Source organism: Sturnus vulgaris, chromosome 13 (genome assembly GCF_052056855.1).
Source record: "Sturnus vulgaris isolate bStuVul1 chromosome 13, bStuVul1.hap1, whole genome shotgun sequence".
Classification (NCBI taxonomy): domain Eukaryota; kingdom Metazoa; phylum Chordata; class Aves; order Passeriformes; family Sturnidae; genus Sturnus; species Sturnus vulgaris.
The window spans coordinates 16,882,111-16,904,677 of NC_142255.1; the positions used below are offsets into that span (position 1 = coordinate 16,882,111).

At 42.1% G+C, this 22,567-nt stretch overlaps 1 long non-coding RNA gene across 1 annotated transcript in view; it reads right to left on the reverse strand.

Annotated features, from left to right (window-relative positions):
- Positions 1-19,161: 19,161 nt before the first annotated feature.
- LOC148222274 (uncharacterized) overlaps positions 19,162-22,567 on the reverse strand; it is a 45,778-nt gene continuing 42,372 nt past the window's right edge. Inside the window, exon 2 of the long non-coding RNA XR_015806413.1 lies at positions 19,162-20,952. This is a non-coding gene — a long non-coding RNA (uncharacterized LOC148222274). The remainder of the gene's footprint in view (positions 20,953-22,567) is intronic.

Below are 22,567 nucleotides of genomic sequence, written 5' to 3' on the forward strand. Positions count from 1 at the left end.
TGTGGAGCTGAAGACCTGTTCCTCTTGGAATGAGATCCCCAATTTTTTTGAGTTTATCCAGAACTCAAGGCCTGGGCAATAATATCTGCATGATGGCTGAAGTCAGTGCTGGAACATGAGCATATAGGGGGAAACAAATCCCCACTTCTCTGCAGCCTCATCATTCTCTCTTCACTTTTCCAGAGCTCCTCTAATCTGTAAAATGTCTATTTTCCAGGCACTTGTAACTTTTTTCTTAGTAGCCAGCTATTCAAAAATCTGATCTCAATAGTAAAAGGTACAGCTTTGAGAAATCCAGTTTTTTTCAAAAGAGGAAAAATTCAGTTAAGCACTGCCACTGGGCCAGACAAGCACTGCAAAGCTGCAATTAAATGTAGAAGTGTGCTGTAAACCACAATTCCAAACCAAGTGCAAGGAACCAGCATGTTTTGGGTGGAATCACATGCACTTAGAGACATTAAGGCATAAACAGGTGCAGTCAGCAATGTCAGGAGAAAATTTAAAAAAATAAAAAACAGTAACACATAATTAGTGTCAGCTCAAGATTTGAATACCACATTGGGGAATGCAATATTAAAATAATGTTACTCACAGCAGGGAAAAAAATGGTAGGAAAAAGCTGCACATTATAGGAAATGAGTTGTGTGAAATGCGTAAAAATCCTGACAGAGTCACATAGCTATAGAGGCTAATTTCCTGTTCCACTGTGGAGACAGCCCTGATCAGCTGGACTTAATATAGCCTTCTCCATGGCAGCTGGGTCAAATCGTGGCCTAAGCACTAGAAAATTGCCTGCCATGTGGATGAGTTTAGTGCACAATAAGCTGTGTGGTAAATAAACACGTTTAGCCTGGTCAGATAGGACGCTCAAGAGTTTTATGACACATCCAGATAGACACAGCCAGAGAGCTGCTGCAAATTGGCTGGTTCAGGGCAACTCCTTCACATGGCCCAGTTTTAGGGGTCCACAAGGAATTTTCTGCATGACACCAAAATGTTCTAATAGGACCCACCCTCGTGTGCAAAACCCCACAAAGATACAACAATGCTTTCAAACACCAAGGTTAGAAGGCACCACTGCAAACTCTCCTTGGCTGGGAATGCCCACAAGTCAGGACACAGTTCCCAGCAGGTTTTAAAAGCTGCCCCCTCTTTCTGGGTCTGGCTCATGTGCAACATGGTGCTGATTCCCCACCTCATCTTCTGTCAGCAGCTTCATCCCCCAACTTCCCAGTGTTTTTTCCGTGGCACTAATGAGCACCCTGGTGGATTAGGGACTGGACTGCCCACTCATCTCCTACAAATTACCACAGATTTAAAGGAGAAAAACTATTAAGGAATCTATAAGGACGTAAGCCTGGGTTTTATAGCTACCCTTGCCCTGGCTGAGTCAACAAGAAAGCACTCTACCTGACTAATTGGGAGTCACTCTGCCTTCTGACATCCATGCCTTCAGCTCTTATTCCGGGCTATGCAGAGGAGACTTGGGAATGTTTTAAATTATTGATGAGGATAGGAAACCTATCTCTGAAACGCCTTTGGCAAACTCTTAATATTCTGGGATTTGGCATCAGGAAAGACAATGCCTCTGTCTCACTCATGCTGTTGATGCCTCTCATTTACTTGCACTATAAAATTACAGTTTCTGATCATTTCCATACAGGATGGAAGAGGCAAATGGAAAGTGCATTGTTTATTGCTCTGAAAGCTTCCAGGTAATCCATCTTTGGCACTGGAGTCTGCAAACCTTTCCATTTGCAAAATTTTCATTGATGACAGGAGTCCTCAGAGAAGCTGACCCAAAGCAGTCGGTTGCCATAAACACATTGGATAATTATCTTAATTATTTATAATAGCACCAGTAAGCAAGCCAGCACTGAACATACAGGTCCTGCCCTGGACAGCTCAGGCTTTAATCAGACGTGAGCACAGTGTACAAGAGGCAAAGCAGGGATGACATATAGCCTGCCAGGTGAGTTTATTAATATTTTAGAAAAGGGTTCATCAGTAAAGGAGTATTAATGTTTTCTGACCCTTTGGCATGAGAGTGTTAAACCTGACCAAGCATCACATAGCAGAGATATTTTTCCCCCCACATTTTTAAAGGCAATATATTCAAACATGACAAAGCACCACAAAACTCTTCTAATTCTTTTCTTTTAACTCATATGGTTTCAGATTGATGGCTTTGGCTCAGGATATGCTAACTGTCTTCAGAGTTAGAAAAGATGAGCAAAATCTCCTTTGGTGCCATGAGACTGGGACCAAATTACCAAATCCAGAGACTCCTCTCACTTTCATCTTTGGTGGCTCAGCACATCATTCCTCACAAATGGCATCGAGGTGGATGCAAAAGGAATTAACTGCACCATCCTCTAAAAAAAAGCACAATCTATACTTACCATCTGAAAGGAGGAAAGCAGCTTGTAACTACTAATGGGAGATGTTTCACCCCCTTCTTGGAGAAGGGGAAGAGAAAAAGCTCAGGAAGGGAACAAGAACCCAACTGAAGTCATATCCACAAGCTATGGATGTGATTTGCTACTCAGTGAAGTTTCTTCAGGTATTACATGTAAACACTGTCCCAAAATCTGCCCAAAGGTATAGCTGGCAGTGTGTGTGTCTACACATGTGTGCTATACACACACAGGGTCTGGCCTTTCTTCATGAAAACACTCCTACCTGGTAACAGCACCTGACCATACTGAGAGCAGTGACAGAGGTTTAATTTGTCTTTAACCTATGGATTTTGCAAGTGCTGACTGCCAAAATGTGTTTTTTCAGCTGGTTGGTGTGCCGGTTGTTCGTTAATCAACCATTTTTATTATCCATTAGTGTGCATTAAGCTAAAAAAAATTAATTTGGAGCAGAGATCCCATTCTTTTTCTCTTATCTAATTTTCTGTTCTCAGAGGAAGTTTATATTTTTCCATTTGAAAGAGATAGAATTACTGCAAAAGGGTCTGTCTGCACTGACAGATCTAGCTTTCGTTTCCTCCTCAACAGCTGGGTTATTATTAGAACTGGCAGAATAATTCATAATGAATAATTTGACACTTATTCTTCCATACATATATCACAAGTTGCCCACATTTATTTGTTACTCCAAATTATTAACCATAGACTGTGCCAACAACTCCCAAAGGGGCATTACTGATACAATATATTCCTTGTGTTTCCCCCTTGCCTCCATCAGGAAATCCTTTCATTAAAGTTGGAGTGGAAAGCATTAATTACCCCTTATTTAAAGGTAATAACTCATCATCTGTAATCATTCCTCAGAGACAGATGCTCATAGGATGACCCAAACTACTGCAGAGTTTGAATTCAGTGTTGGATGCAGATGAAAATTCAGAGAACCCAAGGAAGAATAGTTTTCCCTTTCTGGGTCACATCCTTGCAGAGAGACATTTCTGTTGGATTAGGGCCTTTTCAGGACGTCTTGTGTCCATAAGAGCTCACTTCTGTCTTGTCTAAATAACTCAGGAGTCATCAGAGTCTTTAAGCCACGGAGTGAGATGATTGCACTGTGTAGGCTACATTTTCAAAGGTTAAGTGGGAATTAAACAGAGGATGAGCCTCATTTTGGTGCCAGAGCAAGGAGAGCATGGGTGAAACATGATCTTTGGTAGCATGTTATGTGCAATCCCTTTTGTTGCTTTTAATTTGTAACAGCACAAGTCCAATACAGCTCCAGGGACACATTTCTGCTAAGCCCTGAGGTAAATCAGCACACAATGAGAGGAAAAGACAGCCCATGGCCACATCCACTGAGCCTCCAACCTCGTGCCTCCTCAGCAGAAGGACAAACAAGCATTTCTCCTTTCTCTAAAGGACAGGGAGAACACCACCATCTCTCTCCAACTCCACCTTAGTGAAGCATATGTGCATATGAAAAACGAACCAGTCAAGACAATCTCTGCCTAGAGTAGGTATATTGCTCTTGACAGCTCTGGACAGCCTCAGGTACCTACTGGCATTAATATACATTGAAACCACTCACAAAATACCCCAGCAGCCTTGTAAACCAGAGACAAATACCAGCAAATGTAAAGGAACTGCCAGGTGCAAAGCCAAGTCAGCCTATGGCATATGGGTACAAACACAAAAACCAAGGGCCCAGCCAGAGCCTTGGAAACTACAAGAGCTCACTGTTGTCTGGCCCAGACTACACAAAGGCTTTTAGTTATTTCAAGTTCAACAGGTGAGTTTAAACAACCTGCTTAACACAAAACATAAGGCTAAAAACCAGAAGTAAGCTAAACATATTGGCATTCTGGCACCTTATGCTGAATAATTCATACATAAGGTACTGTAGAAAAGAAACATATGGTTTTGGTCCTCAGTGACTTTTTAAGCAGAACATTTAAGAACCAACCTCAAATGTATAAGTCCAGCAAAAGCCTTCTTGTGCAGAATGAAAAGACATCATTACAACCACAGTCTGTCTCTCCCTTCAACATTTCCCACAGAGATTTAAATGTCTTTATTTGATTTTGTCCCAAAGCAAAAGAGAAACGCTTACAAAAATCTCACCTAAGACAAGATTTAGGGTGTTAGCCCTGTCACCCTAGAACTCAGCTTATCTCATTTTGACACACTAATGGCAGATGCAAATTTGATGTATTAACAGATACAAAGACCTTCCTTCCAAAAATGAGCATCAGTTGAGGTCCAAACTGTCTCCAGAGTTGTCGTAGTGCAGCCATCAGTGCATCAATTCTCTCCTTGCTTGCTCTGAATAGGGGCTCCTGCTGAGCACCATATGCATGTCTGATAGCTGCCATTAAAAATCATCATTGCACACACCAGTCCCTCAAACACAGTCAGTGGAAAATAAACTCAGGAACCCAGCATGGGAACTGCTGGCAAATGAAGACTTTCAGCATTTTATTCAGCCAAAGTACACAGCTACTTTACTCTTGGCTAATGCCTCCTCCTTTCTGAGACACCTAAACCTACGTGCAAAGTGACAGCACTGCTGCAGTTACATCTTTAATCACAGCAGTGGTTAAAAGCCAAAAGTAAGCTAAACATATTGGCATTCTGGCACCTTATGCTGAATAATTCGTACGTAAAGTGCTGCAGAAATGAAACATATGTTCTTGGTCCATAGTGTCTTTACTCTAAAATATTTAAGAATTAGCATAGGATGTATATAGTCAATAGCAGCCCACCAGTGGGGTGTCAGAGTCTATCTGTACCTTTATATACTCCCTCACTGTGTTGATACAGCACATATATATTTATATCAAAGATTCAAATCCATTTAGCAGACAAATCATTCAGGTTACTCAAGCATTTTGAACACTTCTTTACAGTGGACACGGACAATAACCTTGACTTCCTTCTGAGCAATGTGCAAAGCTGCCCTTCCTCTACAAACATGCAACAGGGAAGTCAAAATTTCCAACCCTTGGCAGCATCCAGTCTAACTGATACTGCTTTACATTCACACACAAGGCTTTGAATCCCAGCTCACCACACCACTGAGCTCAGAATCGGGTCCAGAAGATCTGGAAAGGCACCCAGACACATGCACACACAGAAGAAACCTTTTGGCATATCGATGAAGAATAGACCTTCCAAAAAAACATCCAGTATACAGATGAGCCCTCAAATTAGTAGAGAAAGCATGACGACTTCAGCAGTGGTGGCTGATGAAGAGACACACACATACACACCTCTGCCACCGATCGTGCTGCTAGGGCATTCATCAAATTAAGTACCAAGAGGAACAACACCTCTGATATCTCTTCATTTGGGGCTCCAGTAAATGAAGCACTAGATTAGGCCTGACAGAGGCCTAATGCAGCTTGAGCTTTTCCTGGTGTAATTAATTGGAACTTCGCCAGCTTGACAAATTGGAATGATGAATCTATCTTGTATGAATAGAAAAAAAATGCATAATCAGTCAAAGATTTAGTTAAGACAGCTTCTCTCTGACTCCCTGCCATAGCTAAATCCATTAAGGCGAGGAAACATCACTTTAAGAAAAGGCACTGCTCTCCCTATGTTCAATTTATAACTTTTTGTTCTTGAATTTAATGGAGCAGTCAACCTGGACAGATTTGACTTTGGAGGGGAAAGGAAGGGGGAGGTGGGAAAGGTTGTTTTATTTTTAGCATTCTAATCTTCCCTGTGCCTGGGTAGTCTGGGAAAGAAAATAGTCTCTTTGGTCTGAGTGTGCATTCCTGGGGCTGGATTTTAAATCTTTGGGGTTACACAGGGGAAGCTAATAAGAGCACCCACATACTTTGCCACCAAGATGATTCGGTGATAAAACTTGCTTGTCAAGTTTTTCCCCTAGTAACTTGTTTAATTGCTGGTAACATTTAGGCAGTAGAGGATGTGATAGATTGACTGCTCTGACAGCATTGCTTTTTCCTCTCTAATTACCACCTAGTTGTAAAGGCCCTTTCCTGACACATTTAATGGAGAGGCAGAGGGAAAACAGGTTTGCTTACTTTTAAAATATATTTTTATCATTTGGCAGTTTTTTTCCATATATTTAATTTAAACCATGTGCTTCCCCTCTCCCTCCATCTCACCTGCTCCGTCATAAGACCCAAATTTCGAAGAATCAATTAAGCAGCTAATATCCCCATTTGTACTGGATGTTTAGAAAAACTCTACATTTCCTCTTCGAGGCCGTGGGGCTGCAAAATAAGTTACTTACACACGACAGAAGAAATGCTCGTTGGTTAAGTGAGAGCTGACAACGATGGTTTTCATTTCAAACAACCCAGAATTCCTCCTTGGCTCGCAGACGCGAAAGTGCCAGGCAAATGTTTAGCTGACATAATGCAAGTGACTGGCCATAGATTTATTTGACACACAGTTGAGCAGACAGCCCTGTATTGCACTCACTTGTACCCCACACAACCCCACGGAGCCAGGAGGATTGTGCTGGCAGGAACGAGAGCAGGATTAAACCCAAACACTGCGGTTCACGCATCGAGCCATTTGCTTTTGGCCACTGGCCAAGCTGACAGCCACATTTAAATAAGCCACCTGCTGAGTAGGGAGTTTAGAGAGCTAAGTGCTCGGGAGAGCTTTAGCCCAAAAGTATATTGAACTTATGCAATAAGGCGTGAAGTGAAAGGATTTCAGTGACAAGGAGTACTAGAGGCCATATTATGGCCCTGACCTCTTGTTCTAGGTCAGATACAGAATAGTTGTTGGGATCCTCCCTTCCTTGCCTAGGCTACCTAAAATATATCAGGCAGAAGTCCCATCCAGAGGACACCACTCTATCCATGTCACAGGGAGTGAACTAAACACAACGGATGCTCAAATTCCATTTTGTTATCTCTATCAGTGCCATCAAACAGGATATGTTATTTCCCACTAGAGATTATTATGATTTTATTTTTCAGAAAAACTGGACTGTCTGTGTCAGAGGCAGATGTCCTTTCCCAGGATAGCCATGAGATCTCTCTTTTCCCATGCACTCCCCTAGCACTAAGCCTTGTCAAGGTCACCTTGTCATCTCTTTCCATTCAGTTCTCACTCTCTTTGTCAATTTTAACAAAGATGTCTGTAAGCACCTGGAGGCTGAAACGGGACTGTGCACTTTATGCTGCTGATTATGTGTGAAAAAATAACAACTTCCTGATATTACCAATCCAGTGACAAAAATCTCTCCAAAGAAAGAGGCTGAACAAAGTGACAGCAAGGCAGCAGTTCTGCTGTTCCAGCCTGGAACAGCAGCAGATTGCAGAAGTGTTATTTGGCTTTCTTAGCCTCAGATTGGTCAAATCAAACCTAACCAAGTTACAGCTGCAAAGAGCCCTGGGAGGAAAGCCTGCTCAGCATCAGACAGGACAAAGCCCCCAGCACTCAGACCCTTTAACCACATGGCTTTTCCTCTCAATTTCAGAGGGGCACACCTGAGGTATTTGAATTTTCTACAATTGTGTAGATATCCATCTATAATTGTGGATGCAATTTATATTCTCACTCTTTCCTCATTTGCACTATTGCTGCTGCTTACCTTGCCCCCTTCTCAGTCCTTGTTCAGGAGGCCCAGATATGGCCTTCTACCCATGGAAACTACCAGCTTATTTTTTACCTCTTTACCCTCAAAAATGTCACACAAATGACTTCTGACTTGGTGGTGACATGGAGGTTGTCAAGTCAAGTTTAGCAGCTGACTCACAGGCCATTACTCACCCAAATGCCATTCCACTTTTAACCTCCCCAGCCTGTGTTTAAAACTGAGTATCACACCCTGTAGCTATGCTGCTAGGAAACACATTAAGAGCTTAATTTGAATAAAAATATGTTCTTTTCAGTGCAGAAAAAGCTCCTATTTAGATATAGGAGATGACAAGCAAATCATTTTAGTGGCAGAGGACTTGAACCTTTACTCTTACAGTATAATATGTCATGGCACTGATTTTATGCAATGGGCATTTAAGAGTTAATGATTTGTCAATTAAACAGCTGTAGCCAAAAATATTACAGAAGCAGTTGTCACACAAGGTCCTGCTCCCTGAAGTGGTTCTGCAAGCCTTGTTCAGGAGGGATTTGAACATCAGGTCATTTGTTTTTGGTCACACCTCGGATCCTGCCCTGACAGTGGGAACGATGTGCCCAACACTCAAAACCCCATTGTGCTGTTTGCCCTTTGCTCACCAAGCCAAGCAGAGACCAGCAGTGGATTGTTTAATCATTAGAAGGGCTGTGGTTGTGTCACCTCACACAGGAGCACAGGAGGTCCCAGACACTACAGAAGTGACCTGTGAATTATTTGTGCAAACACCCCCCCTGCAAATCCACCTGCACAGCCCATGTCTGCCACCACCCTCAGCTGCTTCTTGAGGCAATCAGAAAAATCCACTAAAAACATACAATGTGCAGAAGAGGCATGAGTTTGGAATGCCTGTGCCTGAATTTCTGGCTCCAAAAAGGGCACTTCAGCCTGACAGAATAGCAGAAATTCGAATGCAAATTTTGAGTTCAGAATTTCTCCCTCTCCACACTGAATGCACAATGCCCATGCACACACTTGCCCCTTGTACAGAAGGTTTCCTTTTTACTGTAGAGATTAAAATATAAGCTTTGGGTTCAATTTTTCTCCATCTCCACACTGAATACCCAATCCCTCATACATGCACACACACCTGCCCTCTGTACAGAAGGGAGGGGGTTTTGTTTGTTTTTTTAACTATCCTTTCTGGGCAAGGATGATCAATCGTCTCTGTCTCTTGCTAGTCATGTCCCTATTACAGAAGATCCTGTTCCAATAAATGATTAGTATGTGCAGAATGCATTAAAATGAATTATAATAGCAATCTGATCCCCAGTGCCTCTGCAGAACCTTTCCATCACAGGTGACAGCTGGTTCCCTTGGGCTCAGCTCTGGAGAGAGAGTGCCAGACCTCAAAACTCAATCCAATAACTTGGGATGAACCTCACCAACCACACGGAGCATGCAGTTCTCCCATTGTCTCCAAACTAGGAGAGAGATACCTCAAAGGCTATTCAACTAGCTGCTGCACACAACCTCATCTCAAATAAATGTGAATGCTTTTTTTCATATATTATGTGATTACAGCCTCTATCTGCCTATGGTGCTATGTTTTATTACAGGCCACCAAAAATAATTAGTTGGTGACCCAGAAAACTGATATATAAAATCCTTTTAATCACCAATATGGCTTTCAATTATATAGTGTAAACTTATTAACCTTTTTACTGCTGAGATTTGATTTATGGAATTCCAGCTGCATTAACATTACAGGAGGAGATGGAAAGTGTCTTCTATGATGTGTTGGGATTAACAACTGATAGCTGGCTTTGCCACCACAGGGTCTCACAGAGACCTGGCAGCATCCTGAGTCCCCAGGGGCTCATTTCTATTCAAGCTGTGTGAAAATTTTGGTCTGGGGAGTGGGACTGTGTAACTCCTGTCACTTCACACACAAACCAGAACACACAGGCCAGTTGTGGCTTTCAGCAGGAGCAGGGGCTGTGTGAGCACTGGCTGCATTAATAAACAATAAGGCCAAAGATGGGGCTGCATTTGTAGCTCTCCCTACTCCCATGGTCAGAAAATACCTTCTTTCATTTCCACTGGACAGGGATTTCCCCTTTTGAGTTGTAAGAGAACCCCAGAAAGTTCACAGAAACTCCTGTATTGGTATGAGAGTGTTTGTTCTCTCTTTCACAATACAGAAAGAACATTTAATGCTTTGTACAAGGTTTTAGGCATTCCTGGTCATCTTCCCTTGGGCTGTGTTCTACAGATAATGCAGAGACCAGCAGCAGAGACAAACAGGCTATGGTGAAACCCTGCTAATTAAAAAAGCCAAAGTTCTAATCTGAACTACATAATGCATCAAAATCCAATAAAACATATATGTAAAAGGTAAATGCTACCACACCAGACCTGACTGAAGCATAGAAGGAGCTGTATTTCTAGCCCACACATGTCATTTCCCTCAAGCCTCAAGAACAAACAGAAATAATGAATTTTGCCATAACTTCTATTCACAGCTCCCCTCCTATTTCTTGCAGGCTCATTATTTGCAGTTTAATGACAATAAAATAGAGCAGCAATGTTCTGTAAGATCGTTTCTGCTATGAACACCTAATCACCTCTTTTATAATCTTGGGAAGGCTAAAATATTTAACATATTTGGGTCAAATTTTGCAAAAAAAAAATCAGTTTTCAATTTTCAAACTTTACTCTCTTCAATCTTAGAAATCATATAACAGTTAACTTATTTTTCAGCAATTTGTAATGTGCAAGCACCCCCAAATGACAAAAAGTAGCAAGGTGGAATAACCATTCCCCACAAACTGAACCAAGCCCTCACCACATTTACTTTGGTTTTGTTCTTCAAACTTGAAAGGCTTTGAAAGTCACAGTGAAGAGAGGCTGTGTGGGTGGGTGCTCTGTGAAAGAGCCTGAGGTTGTGGAGAAGGGAAATGCCAGTATTTCACAGATTCATGGACTGATTTGGAAAGGACCTTAAGGATCATCTCCTAGATCCCACCCTTCCACGGGCAGGGGCACCTTCAACCAGACCAGGTTGCTCCAAGCCCCTTCCAGCCTGGCCCTGAACAGCTCCACAGAAGGAATATCTGCCACCATTTCTCTCAGGTTTAAATGCTGTTGAATGAGACACAGCTTCCCAACACAGGGACTGCTTTGGCTGCAGAACTGTGAGCCCCATTCTCTCCAGGCAGCCCCCAGGTCAGTGGCTCCTTTGCCAACAGGTTTGTAGTGCTCCCCTGCAACCCTTGCACTGGGCAAAGACCCCCAAATTCCACTTAAATCATACTTAGCATTTTCTGCTTGAACACAATTTATCCCAGACCCTTAAGCAGCTTAGACACCTGGCATAATATCCCATTAATTACTTCAGCATGGGAAATAGATTTTAATATCTTTGATGCTCATTACTAAACAATTCACATGTTCCCAAATCCTGACTGCCCGGGTCATACCTGGACATCCAGCAGGCTCATCCCAAGGCCAGCTCTGGCATCTCTGTCTCCACAAGCTGAGATTTCCATGTGTTCCAGCCACACCAGCTCCTCCAGGTGCTAATGAGGCCCATCACAGAGACAGGGAGATTTTTAAGTGCGTTCTGTGAAACAAGAAGAATAAAAATCAATGGCACTACATAATTCAGCCAGTGCCTTTCTCTGCTCACAAATCTTCATTTGATCAGCTGGGGAAATTATGAACCGTCTAAAAATAATGCAATAAAGCTGGTCAATGACAATTGTAACATAAAGACTAATAGAGATGGTGGTGTGGATCTGGTATATTCTGTTCTGCAAAAGCCCATTTATAACTTTTAATAAAAACAGTAACACTTTACGATAAGTGGACATCATTTAATGCTCAATTACTATGAAATTCCTTTGGAAATATATATTAAGCACAGCAGCTCTCTATTTATACCAGGAGGACTCCTTGAGATTGATGTTATCACAGGGAATACTAGGGGAATATCAAGTCCAACACCAGTGCATTCAATATTCTTGCCCTCTGGGTCATGTAGCTTTTCCTCCCCCACCCTGACATTTGAGATGAGTCCTTATCTATGTGGAGAGGAACAATATAAATTATATACATGCTGCATTAAAAAAAAAAAAAAGGAATTTGCAATACAGGCTGGCGAGGCCTTTAGTAATGATTAACTGAGACATTTTTGAATAACAATACCAAAGGTACAGCTCCTAAACAGGCAATTTTCTCTTGAAGGCCAAGAGGTTTCTAAGCCCCCTATGTTTATAAAACAAGCATTATTCCAGATAAAGCACAAAACCTTTACAGCAGAACTAACTCCAACTTACTTAAGATTTCTCTTAGCAAGAAAAATATCATAAATCTTCATCCTCTATTTGCAAAAGCTCTTGTACTGCAACACCCTGAGCTCTGCCTCACCATAAGAGCCCAGCATGTAGATATGAGCCCTGAGTGGGCTCAGCACGGCTGGGATTAGTTACCCTGGGAAGCAGAGGGATCTCCCTGATCCCTTACAGCTGCCTGGATCTGCAGGGCTCTTTCAGCCCCACGTGTTGGTGTTTTGATTCACCACTGCTCTGTCCTGGCAAGCTGTGGGAGAACTTGTTTGTCCCAGAGGTATCTGAGGGTAAAAACAAGGGGATGTGAATAGTGAGGCAGAAATGGAACCCTAGCAGGGTATGGCTGGACCTCACTGAAGAAGCCTGAAACCAGTGGCTCCTACATTTTGTTTAGCTACAACCTGTCCTAGAAGTAGAGGCAACAAAAACAAAAATGGCTGGGCTTGGTCTGGGAAATGCCTTTTGGGGAGCCAAATCCAAGGCTGTCCTTTGTCCCTGGGGCTATCCAGAGGCAGGGCTCTCAGATGGCTGCAATCCCTGCTGTGACTGCACACAAAGTCTCTCACCTGAGCAGGGCTTGACTGAGCTGCCCTGCTGGCTTTGCAGTGAGGACTAACAAGGCTAGACAAGGTTTGAAGGATGGCTGGTCCCAGCCACAGGTCACCAGAATCTTCAGTTTGCAACACTGCCAGGGTCCAAAGACAAATTTAAAGGAATACATCTCTTCCTGGACAATAAACACTACCAATAGCTCCCCAAGCAGCTTAGGAAAAGGAAACACCAGTTGGAGGAAAGGGGGCATCCTAAAGGCTCTGCTACAGCTAACATCATTCCACTTAAATCATACTTCACATTTTCTGCTGGAAGAAAATTTATCCCAGACCCCTGAGCAGCTTAGACACCTGGCATAATATCCCATTAATTACATCAGCATGGGAAATATATTTTAATATCTTTGACGCTCATTACTAAACAATTCACATGTTCCCAAATGCACATCAATGGTTCATTCTTCCTCCTGTTAGATGTCAGCAGGCTTTATTTTACAGTTTGACTTTAATCAGCATCTCCCTGAACCCTGTGTAGCATGTGATAATGTTATACCCTCATACAGGGTCAGCAGTTCATTTAGGAACTGAGGACAAGGTATTTATATTTTGCTGCACTCGTGTTCTCATCCTGTTAAAGGTGATTACAACATCAAGTTTTGTCCAGTGTTTCAGTCTCTGAAGATGAAAGGTGCCATGAGGTACAATGGTAGCAGGTCAGCATTTTCAATAAGCATCCATCTGTAAATAAGTCCCTTAAAATATTGCAGCAGTGTGAGAGGAAGCTGCACCCTAATTGGGTAGAGTGAAAAGCCACAGGGCTTATAAATATAACGTGTAGGTGATCTGTCTTGCCAAAAAAGAGGAGGTTCGTTATATGAAGGACACATTATCCTTTTCTCTTCCTATGATTCAGCATGGTAAGTAGTCATTCCTAATTGGCTTACAGCTTAGTATGAAATATTAGGATGCCACACAATGTGATGACACAGCTGGATTCCTAAGGGAAGCTGAAGAGTGATCTGAGAACAGAAGAGGGACAAGAGCAGATGCGAGCCGGGCAAAAAAAAAAAATAGTTGTAGCTTAGAGAGTAGCATGTCATTCTTTATCCTCCTGCTCCTGTGGGCAGCATGCTGCGTGCAGCACACCGCTTTCCTGGTACAGAGGCAAGAGACCTGTCATCTCACAGTTCCTAAATAAAACGTGGGGGGAAAAAAATGTGATTGCTGGGACTGTTGGAACAGGAAGAGCCAAGCAGGCTGAATAAATCCGGGCAATAGCTGCCTCGTCATGAAAAATGCACTGCACAAATTTCACCTCTCGGTGCGTCGAGCGATGATTTCCTCAAATTTATTCTCGACTGGAAAGGATTTGCCAAATTACCAAGTCAAACAGTCCGTGGGTCACTCTCAGAAGTCCAGCATTCTGGAGAGGAGGTGCCCAGGTCTGTGCTGGGATTGTTTCCTGGCGCTGGCCTTGATTCAGAAGGTAATTAAACAGCTGCCTACCTGAAGTCAATAGGGCCATTCACATGCACTTAAGTGCTGCTGACGCCAGGCCGAGGGGAATAGGCTTCTCAGGGGGAGATTTTTGCTGCAAATACTAGTGCTAATTCAAAATTCACGTTCTGCAAAGTCCTTCCCCTGCAGTCAGTTGAAATTAGCTATATCCACTGTGGTGCTTGCCAGGAAACTTGATAGAATGTCGCCCAAAGTGAACATAAAGGAGAAATAAACACAGCAGAAATTAATAACAGGAGTTCAGACTGGTAGGTTGCAGGAGATGTGTTATAAATTTCATCCAGCTGTAATGCAAATTCTGCCAAATGATTGGGAACATCTCCCTTTTTATATCACTGTTTCACTACATATTAATAGCAACCAGTTACTGATGCAGTACTAAAATATTAATGATATGGTCATAAACCTGAATCAGTGCCTAACTTGGCAGAACAACGTAGGGCATCTTTTCAATCACGTGTGAACAAAACCAGTTTTCAGAAACCATTTTGTAACTGCAAAACCATGTGAGCAGAAGTAATTGCAGGGCTATTTTAGGCACAAAAAATTGTTAGTGTTCCTTGGAAAATCAACAGCCCCTTTGAGGTGTACAGTGTGGGTGCCCAGATCTTTCTGCAAGGCTGAGAGAATCTCAAACCAGGCAGAAACAAAGTTCATGCAATTAATTAGTAAGATTTCATCTGTGATTTCATCTGCAGCTGATATGAGTGGCTTTTATCTGTGCATTAGAGACAATAGCATCCAGCCCCTGGGGATGAATTGTTTCAGCAGGATTTAGCCCTTTGTTCTGGACTGAGATGGAATATGGGAAGGCAAGAAATCCAAAGCAAAACCTAGGATTTTTACACTTGCCTGGTGTTAGAGCAGGTGAATTTATCAACTCTGTATTGCATCACCCGTGACCAAAACAGAAATTTGGGGATGGTAAAAGGATTTAAAAGCCAGAAACTTCCCTTGCACCTTTTATATTTTCCAGTCTACATTTTAAGTCTTGGAAACAGACACAGGCACTGAAGGACCCTTCTCAGGAGAACCAGGGATCATTGCCAGCTAAACAAGGCAGCCTTTGGGGTGCTTGGTTGGATCTACAAAAGAGAAGCAGGTCTTGAAGTCTCCTCACCTCTCATTTTGGCTAAGTTCTCTTAGGTCTGAGCTGGTCCATTTCATCATTCACATTTGCCTTTTTCTGTGCAGGTGGGGCCATGCATCCAGACTCCTTTCACACACCTTTAATTGAAGCTACAAATTAAGGTAAGGACAGACACAGAAGGATTCTGGATTCTGTACAATTCCCAACAGCAGCTAGCACCCCAGGAAGAGCTGGAATATTTTACTTCTACATTTTCAAAGGACACAGGAAATGGCTTGTTCCTCCTTCACCCCAACTGGATCCAAAATCAGCTCTGGAGGAATTCATATATTGCCAACATTTTGCATTGCCAATACAAAACCAAGGACTCTGCTTTACAGGTCTTTCACTGCTGCTTCTCTAACCCATCAGTGCACAAATAAGCTGATTTTGGTCATGACTGAGTTTTCCGTTTAGAAGTGCAGAGAATGGCATGAAATTAATTATTAAGAAGGGTCTTTTTTTTCTGGTTTTCAACTGCAGTTACATAAATGAGGACCCAAATCCCACAGAGATATCACTTAACAGTGTCAGCACCTGGGAGGCAGGGCTGATCACTGCGACAATGTCTTTATTATTTGCTGGCCAGAGTCACTGCAGTCACTTACAGCAATGATAATCTTTCTTCATTATATCTGCAAGCAGATGCCATCGAGGTGTGACAGACAATCATCCCTTCAGAGTAAGTGATCACATCCATTGGCTCCTTGTTTATTAATAACACAGCTGAAATTTTAGTGTTGCTTCTGCTCAGGTGGAAGATAATATTTATTTGATTGACACCTGTCATTAGGAAAGTTTCTCCCACAACTGAAGCAGCAAATAATACAGCCTGATTGCAAACTAAGTTGCCAAAACAAAGACTTTCTTTGGTCTACAAGTTACCAGAGCAGGAGGAAAACTGCTTGTTTTTAAACTTGTTCTAGCAAGACCCTGCAAATCTCCCACATCTAAAGTCTAGTCTAAAAACAAAAAAAAAACCATCTCTTGGAAGAAGACAAGTCAAACATAACTCATTCCTTTATTCTTTTCCTCTCTTACCATGCTTTACAGATAATTGTTTCATCTCGTTCTTCTGTTTCCAAGAAAGACCTTTCTAAATCCTCAGGCAATATTCAGAGCAGGCAGATTTTTCTTTGAGTGTTCAAGGCTGATCTGATCAATTTAAAAAAAGGAAGGTTACAGTATATTTTAAACCAAATACCCCATAGTATAAAATCTCAGAGGCCATTCTAAAGAAAAATATATTTTGTTAGCAAGTAAATGCAAAGAAATGATAAAGGGATTAGGTACAACCCCCTTTCTCATGTGTCCTTTGGGATTTTCTGCATTGTTCTCTTGGTTTAAAGGGTTTAAAATACAAGGGTAAGGCTGCTGAAGTCCTGGATATGTGAGTTCTGTTCTCTGGCTGGAAATGAAGTGCTACAGATCACACAAAATTCTGCCTTGCTGTTTTGTTCCCCCGCATTTTTGTCCTTTTTCACCCATAAAAGCTATGAATCATCTCCAGCCACAGAGTGTCCCAGCATGTGATGCACCACAGGGCCCCACAATCCTATCTGAGTCTCTTTGAGCCCAGCTGCCATGTAAACACTCTTCAGCACTGGGACTCCCTGACAGGGTTTTCAGTCTCTCTTTGCAGCTGCAAATTTCCAGTGAAGTACAACTGCTGCCTTAAGGCTCCTTAAGGGCTCAGGAATCAGACCTGGCATAACATGAAATTTGCTTCTCTCTTTACAAACTGGCTAAATAAACTCATCTTCTTTAGAGAGGGACACTCTTCATTTTCCTTGTCTTTCTTTCTCTTCTCCCTCTTGTTGATTCCAAAAGGAGACCACATAGACCAACCATCAGGGCCAATTTCGTTTCCAATTTTCCAAGTAGCTTTGCAATCATTTTCCCTTTCACCTGAACACAGTATATTGAATTTCTAGCCTGGGTGTGAACAGCTTCTGGAATTATCTCCCCTGGACAAGACACCAAAGCAATTCAAAGGCAAGTAAAGAGAATGCAGAAATACCCCTGAATAGGATTACATCATGTTCTAAATCCTAACCCTGGTACTCCAGTAGTTATCCATTCCTCCTTTCCTTCTTCCCTTCTGGCTAATATTTTCCTACCCAGAACTCAGTTCCCATAGTCACAGCAATCAAATATATTCTGTAAAGTTGCTAGGTCTGCATGAACCTCCAGAGCTTGGCAAGCTGCATTGTAACACCAAAGTATGCTCTTGACAACCACTGACCCCAAAAGCTGATGTGATCAAACACATCCCCCAAGAAAGAAAAAACAAGGCTGTAATCAGTTTTACCATTCTAAGGAAAATAAATCCTAATCCTTTGCTGTTCTGTGGTATTCCTCTAATTGCTGTTTCCTTACACATTCAAACATCTCCGATTTGGTTCTGTTGTTTGAACGTCACTTGGAATCAAATCAGTGTGGCACATACAACGTCTTTGAACCTTTTAGTCCAGCTGTGAACTTTGGGCTTAATCCTTTAGGGCGCCCCTGTCTAGCAAGCTTTAATGTATATTAAATTTTCTAAAAGGAGAGAGAAAGTGGTCAAAGCGAGATAGTGCAAGGTTCTGTGTTTCATAAATTAATAAGCATCACCAACTGCATTGCTTGACCCTTTAAACTCTGTGAAATTAATATAAGTAGACAACCAAAGTGCACTCGGCCCCTGAAGAGCCTTGGAAGTTCACTTAAGCAATCCAAGTTTCCTTAAAGTTTTATAAGCCAGCTTTTAAAGCAAGTCCTTTGTACTTATTACTGGTGACAGTGAGCATTACAACAGCCAATGAACCTTTGCTGACTTCCGACCCCAATATGGTAGAGCACAGTTATCAAGGGAAATATCAGAATCAAAGCTTGTATATTACATCGAGGTCCTGACTCCTGCAAGAGCCCCCCATAGACTCCTCAGAGTATGTCAGGGAAATAAACAGCTAATATTCTCAGACATCTACTTATGATGTACGGATATTACTGTTTACTTAAGCACTTTTGGCATAGTAACACCCACCCCCAGCTCCCAAATAAAAACTGAAGCCTCTCATGAAGGAAGCTGTGGCACTCCCAGCTCCTTCACAAGAAGACAAAATTTTAGGATCTTTTATTTAACCTGGAAAAACCTCCTCCACTTGGTGATGGTGAGTCAAGCAACACTAAGTGTTCATCTTAACCGATTAATGGATCTAAATTATTAATTGGCACTAGGTAGGCATGGTGAGGAATACCCAGCCTTCCTGAGCCCTGCACACAGGCTGAGACTGCCTTGAACAAAGAGGAGTCTGTGTATCCACACCTACTGCGTTCTGGCTCCAATCCTGCAGTCACTTGTAATACCTGAGTTAGCATCCTGTGGAAATAAGATATCTCAATACTGCCAGCTGATTATATTTTTCATAATGTAAAAGGTTCTTGATTAATTATTCAGGGACTTTTCCCACTGTTTAGCAAAAAAACAAAAGGGAAAAAGAAGAAAAGAGAGACAGAACCTCTAAGGCAGTCAGGTTTCTGGGAATAAACAGGCTGACAGGCAGTGGAGCCAAATATTAGTAATTATTATTCTACTGCAAAGACCAATTAATGATGATGTTTAAGCTAAACTTTTCAAAAGGGCAGGCAGAAATTCAAAGCCAGACAGGTTTTTTGATGAGATGAGAAATCACAAGATTATCTGCTGAATGGCATCAAACCCTATTGCATGTGTCCCCCTCCAGCCATGAAGTCAGAGAGGGCACATGTTATCTGTTCTCTCCACCTGTTAACAACATTTGGGGGAAGCTTTTGCAGACATTTAATGACACTGGTTTCCATTTGTTCATCTCATTTGTCTGCCTGGGTCTGGACATGGACAGAGATAATAACATCAGAGCATGGAGAAAATAAACACAAAAACATAGAGACATATTTTATATATATATATAACATACACGATTGTGCATAAGAAATAAAACCCAAACAAAAAGCAGACATCAAGTATTAGGAAATAATTGATGAAATTCCCTAGCAGAAACCCAGATAACAAGAGACAGATGGAAAAAGGAGGCACTTTGAGGAATGTGGCTCACTAATTCCACACAAAGCGAATGTTACCAGGGACAGGCTGGTGACAGGGTCACAGTCCCTGCCAGGCAGTTGTCTGCTCTGAGAACAGGGAAGTTCACTTAGCAACTCCCTGATTATTAAATCTGAATTGGATCATAAGTGAACCTTGAAATACGTTGGGCCTAGTCTGACACATGTTGCTCCAATTCAGATTTTTTGTGAGTGTAACAAAGCAACAATTATTGAAGATGGAATCATATTAATTGATCTTTATCAATAAAACAGCTAATTTGAATGTACATATATATATATGCCCACAGCCATCTACAGTGGTATTAGTGGCTTGATTGTATGAACCAACACTGCAGGAAATCAAAATATGTTCAAATGAATCCCAAGCACTGACTGGACACAAGCCTAAGGGACCACCCTAGTGCAGCATGAGGAAGCAAATAACAAAAGTGTTGACATGAGAGAAAAATTTCTAAGTTTAGGACTCCTTGGTTTGGAAGCCAGCCACTGGTGCCTGCTGGCTTTTCCTCAGTTATCCATCTTCTTGCCTGTGAATGGATCCCCAGCTGGTGTCAGGGGCAGATGTCCACAAGGAACAGGAGATTTTTAAGGGATGTGACAAAAGAGGTCTGCATTTCCTTCCAAGACAGGAAAGCCAACTTTGCAAATCCCAAATCTTTAACTCCAGCCTCAGAGGAAGGCTCTGGTAAATGCTCATTTAGCTCTGGCAGAACAGGCTCTGCCTAAGAAAGTCAGACTGTAAGTCCTCTAGCTCTCTTTTTGAGAAAACTCTGTGTAACACTATCTGGAGAGGAAGAGAGACAAATGTCTCTCAAACATGAAAGCTGTTTTCCTTACTTAGAACAGTTCAGTACTGGAGAACCTATAGGAGCTTGCAGATGAGACATTAATTTGTTTTCCACCTTTCCCCAGGAGATTTCCAGGCTTTCTGATGAATGAGCTCTGTTTTCCCAGCTCCCATATTCAGTCAGGGCTGTGACACATCTTTGGTTTTTGGTTCCTTGGATCAGGAAAGTTTGCTGAGTCTGGGGGAGTCTCAGAACTGCTTTCCAAGTCACTAAAGTCTTCTGCAGACCACTTTTGATTAGCCAGCTGGAAAAGAAAAGTGCCTTTTATCAAATCCCCTGGGGCTAACTCATATTGAAAATAACTTGTTCTTAACACTTTTAGAGGCAGGGTTTCAAATGATGAATGAAGAAGAATATTCTCTGTCACAGGGTATTCTTTGTTTTTCAAGTCCTCAAAGGGAGTTTGTGATCTTTGAAACTCTGGGACTGAGAGCTCTGTCGTTTCCCACTGAACTTGCCACCATTTCTTCCTGCTGAAGGTTGTCTGTGTCCTGCAAAAGAAAAGAAGAGAATCATTTGTTACCCTGGAAGTACATGGCCAGAGCACTTCCATAACTCAGGTAATCAATCTGGGGCAAAGATCTACATTTTTCCCTTCCTTCACACAGCAACCAGTACCAAACACTGCAATCCTGTCCATGAACATTCCTGCCACACAAATGGCTTTTATAATGATGGGAAATAGCCAGGGTATGTCTAACTTCACATACTGGTTTTCTGTTTTGTTTGAAATTTCTCATACCTTTGCTCTTTGAAATGTCTGAAGGTTTTACTTTTTTTATTTTTGGGGTGTTTTTTCTTCTTTCAGTTTAGCAAATTTTCAAAAGCTCTCAGTTATTTCTCAGGAAGAACAGAATCAGGATCTGAATTGTAATTAGAATTTTTTAGGTGTCTGGGCTAATTTTCTTAAATACGAAACAAAAGAAAATGGAAATATGAAAATAGGTTTTGCTCAAGTGATCAAAATTTTCAGTGGCTGAAAAAAGACAGTGTGTTATTAACAGCTTCAAAGTTTTCCAAATTTTATGCAGAATCCAGCACAACTTTTATGAGACAAGAAACCCTTTTCTGACAATTTCACCAGTGAAGCTTATAAAAGAAAGATCTAACAGACAATGCATAGGAAAAACACTTCACTGAGAGTATCAATTGAAACCACAAATACTGTAGCTGGCACAGAAAATTCCATTTCCACAGTGAGTGGATATTAATTTCAAGGATACAACTGAGTAATTATAAACAGCATTAAATGAATCACAGAATATCCTGACTTGGAAGGGACCCACGAGAACCATCGAGTCACACTGCACAGGACACCCCAAGGTTCTTGCACATGGAATTGTACAAACAAGCTCTGATGGGGACAAGCACTGCTGCTCCAGTCCCACCAAGAGAAGCAGACACACAACTCGTGCAGGCTTCTCTGACTCCCTAACCTGAGGGTGCAAGCAGGATTTTAGTCAGATTTTGGTTAGAGTCAGCTCAGGTCCCTCTGTGCAGCACTTCCTTGGGATACAAAGCAGCTCTTAGGTCCTTCCAGCCCACTGGATACTGAGCCCAGGGGTCTTTTAGGGTTAAAAGTCACCTGGTCCTGGCTCTGGGGATCTCCCCTCCCTGGAAGGGGAAAGATTTAGATTCCTTCAGACTGAGAGACAGTGGATACAAATTAGCTATTAAAAAAAGAATTTTGCCTTGTGAGGGTGGTTGAGGCCCTGGCACAGATTACCAAGAGAAGCTGTGGCTGCTCCTGGATCCCTGGAAGTGTCCCAGGCCAGGTTGGACAGGGCTTGGAGCATCCTAGGACAGTGCAGGTGTCCCTGCAGGGGTGGAACAAGAGCTTTAAAGTCTCTTACACCCCAAACCATCCTGTGATTCTGGGATTCCTGCCTTGCTGCCAGAGCCATGCTCCAAGTTCCCTACCTCCCAACAAAGTTCACTTCCAGCCTCCTGCCTCCAGAAGAGGCAAAAGGAGAAATCCTGCTTCACCATCTGTGACCTTAATGGGAAGCAAAGGTCTTCTTCCACTCTTAACCAAAAAATGTGACTGCTTTGGTGTGGGTGTGCATGTGCCTGGGGGAATGCAGAGCAACTTCAGCTTCCCTCTGT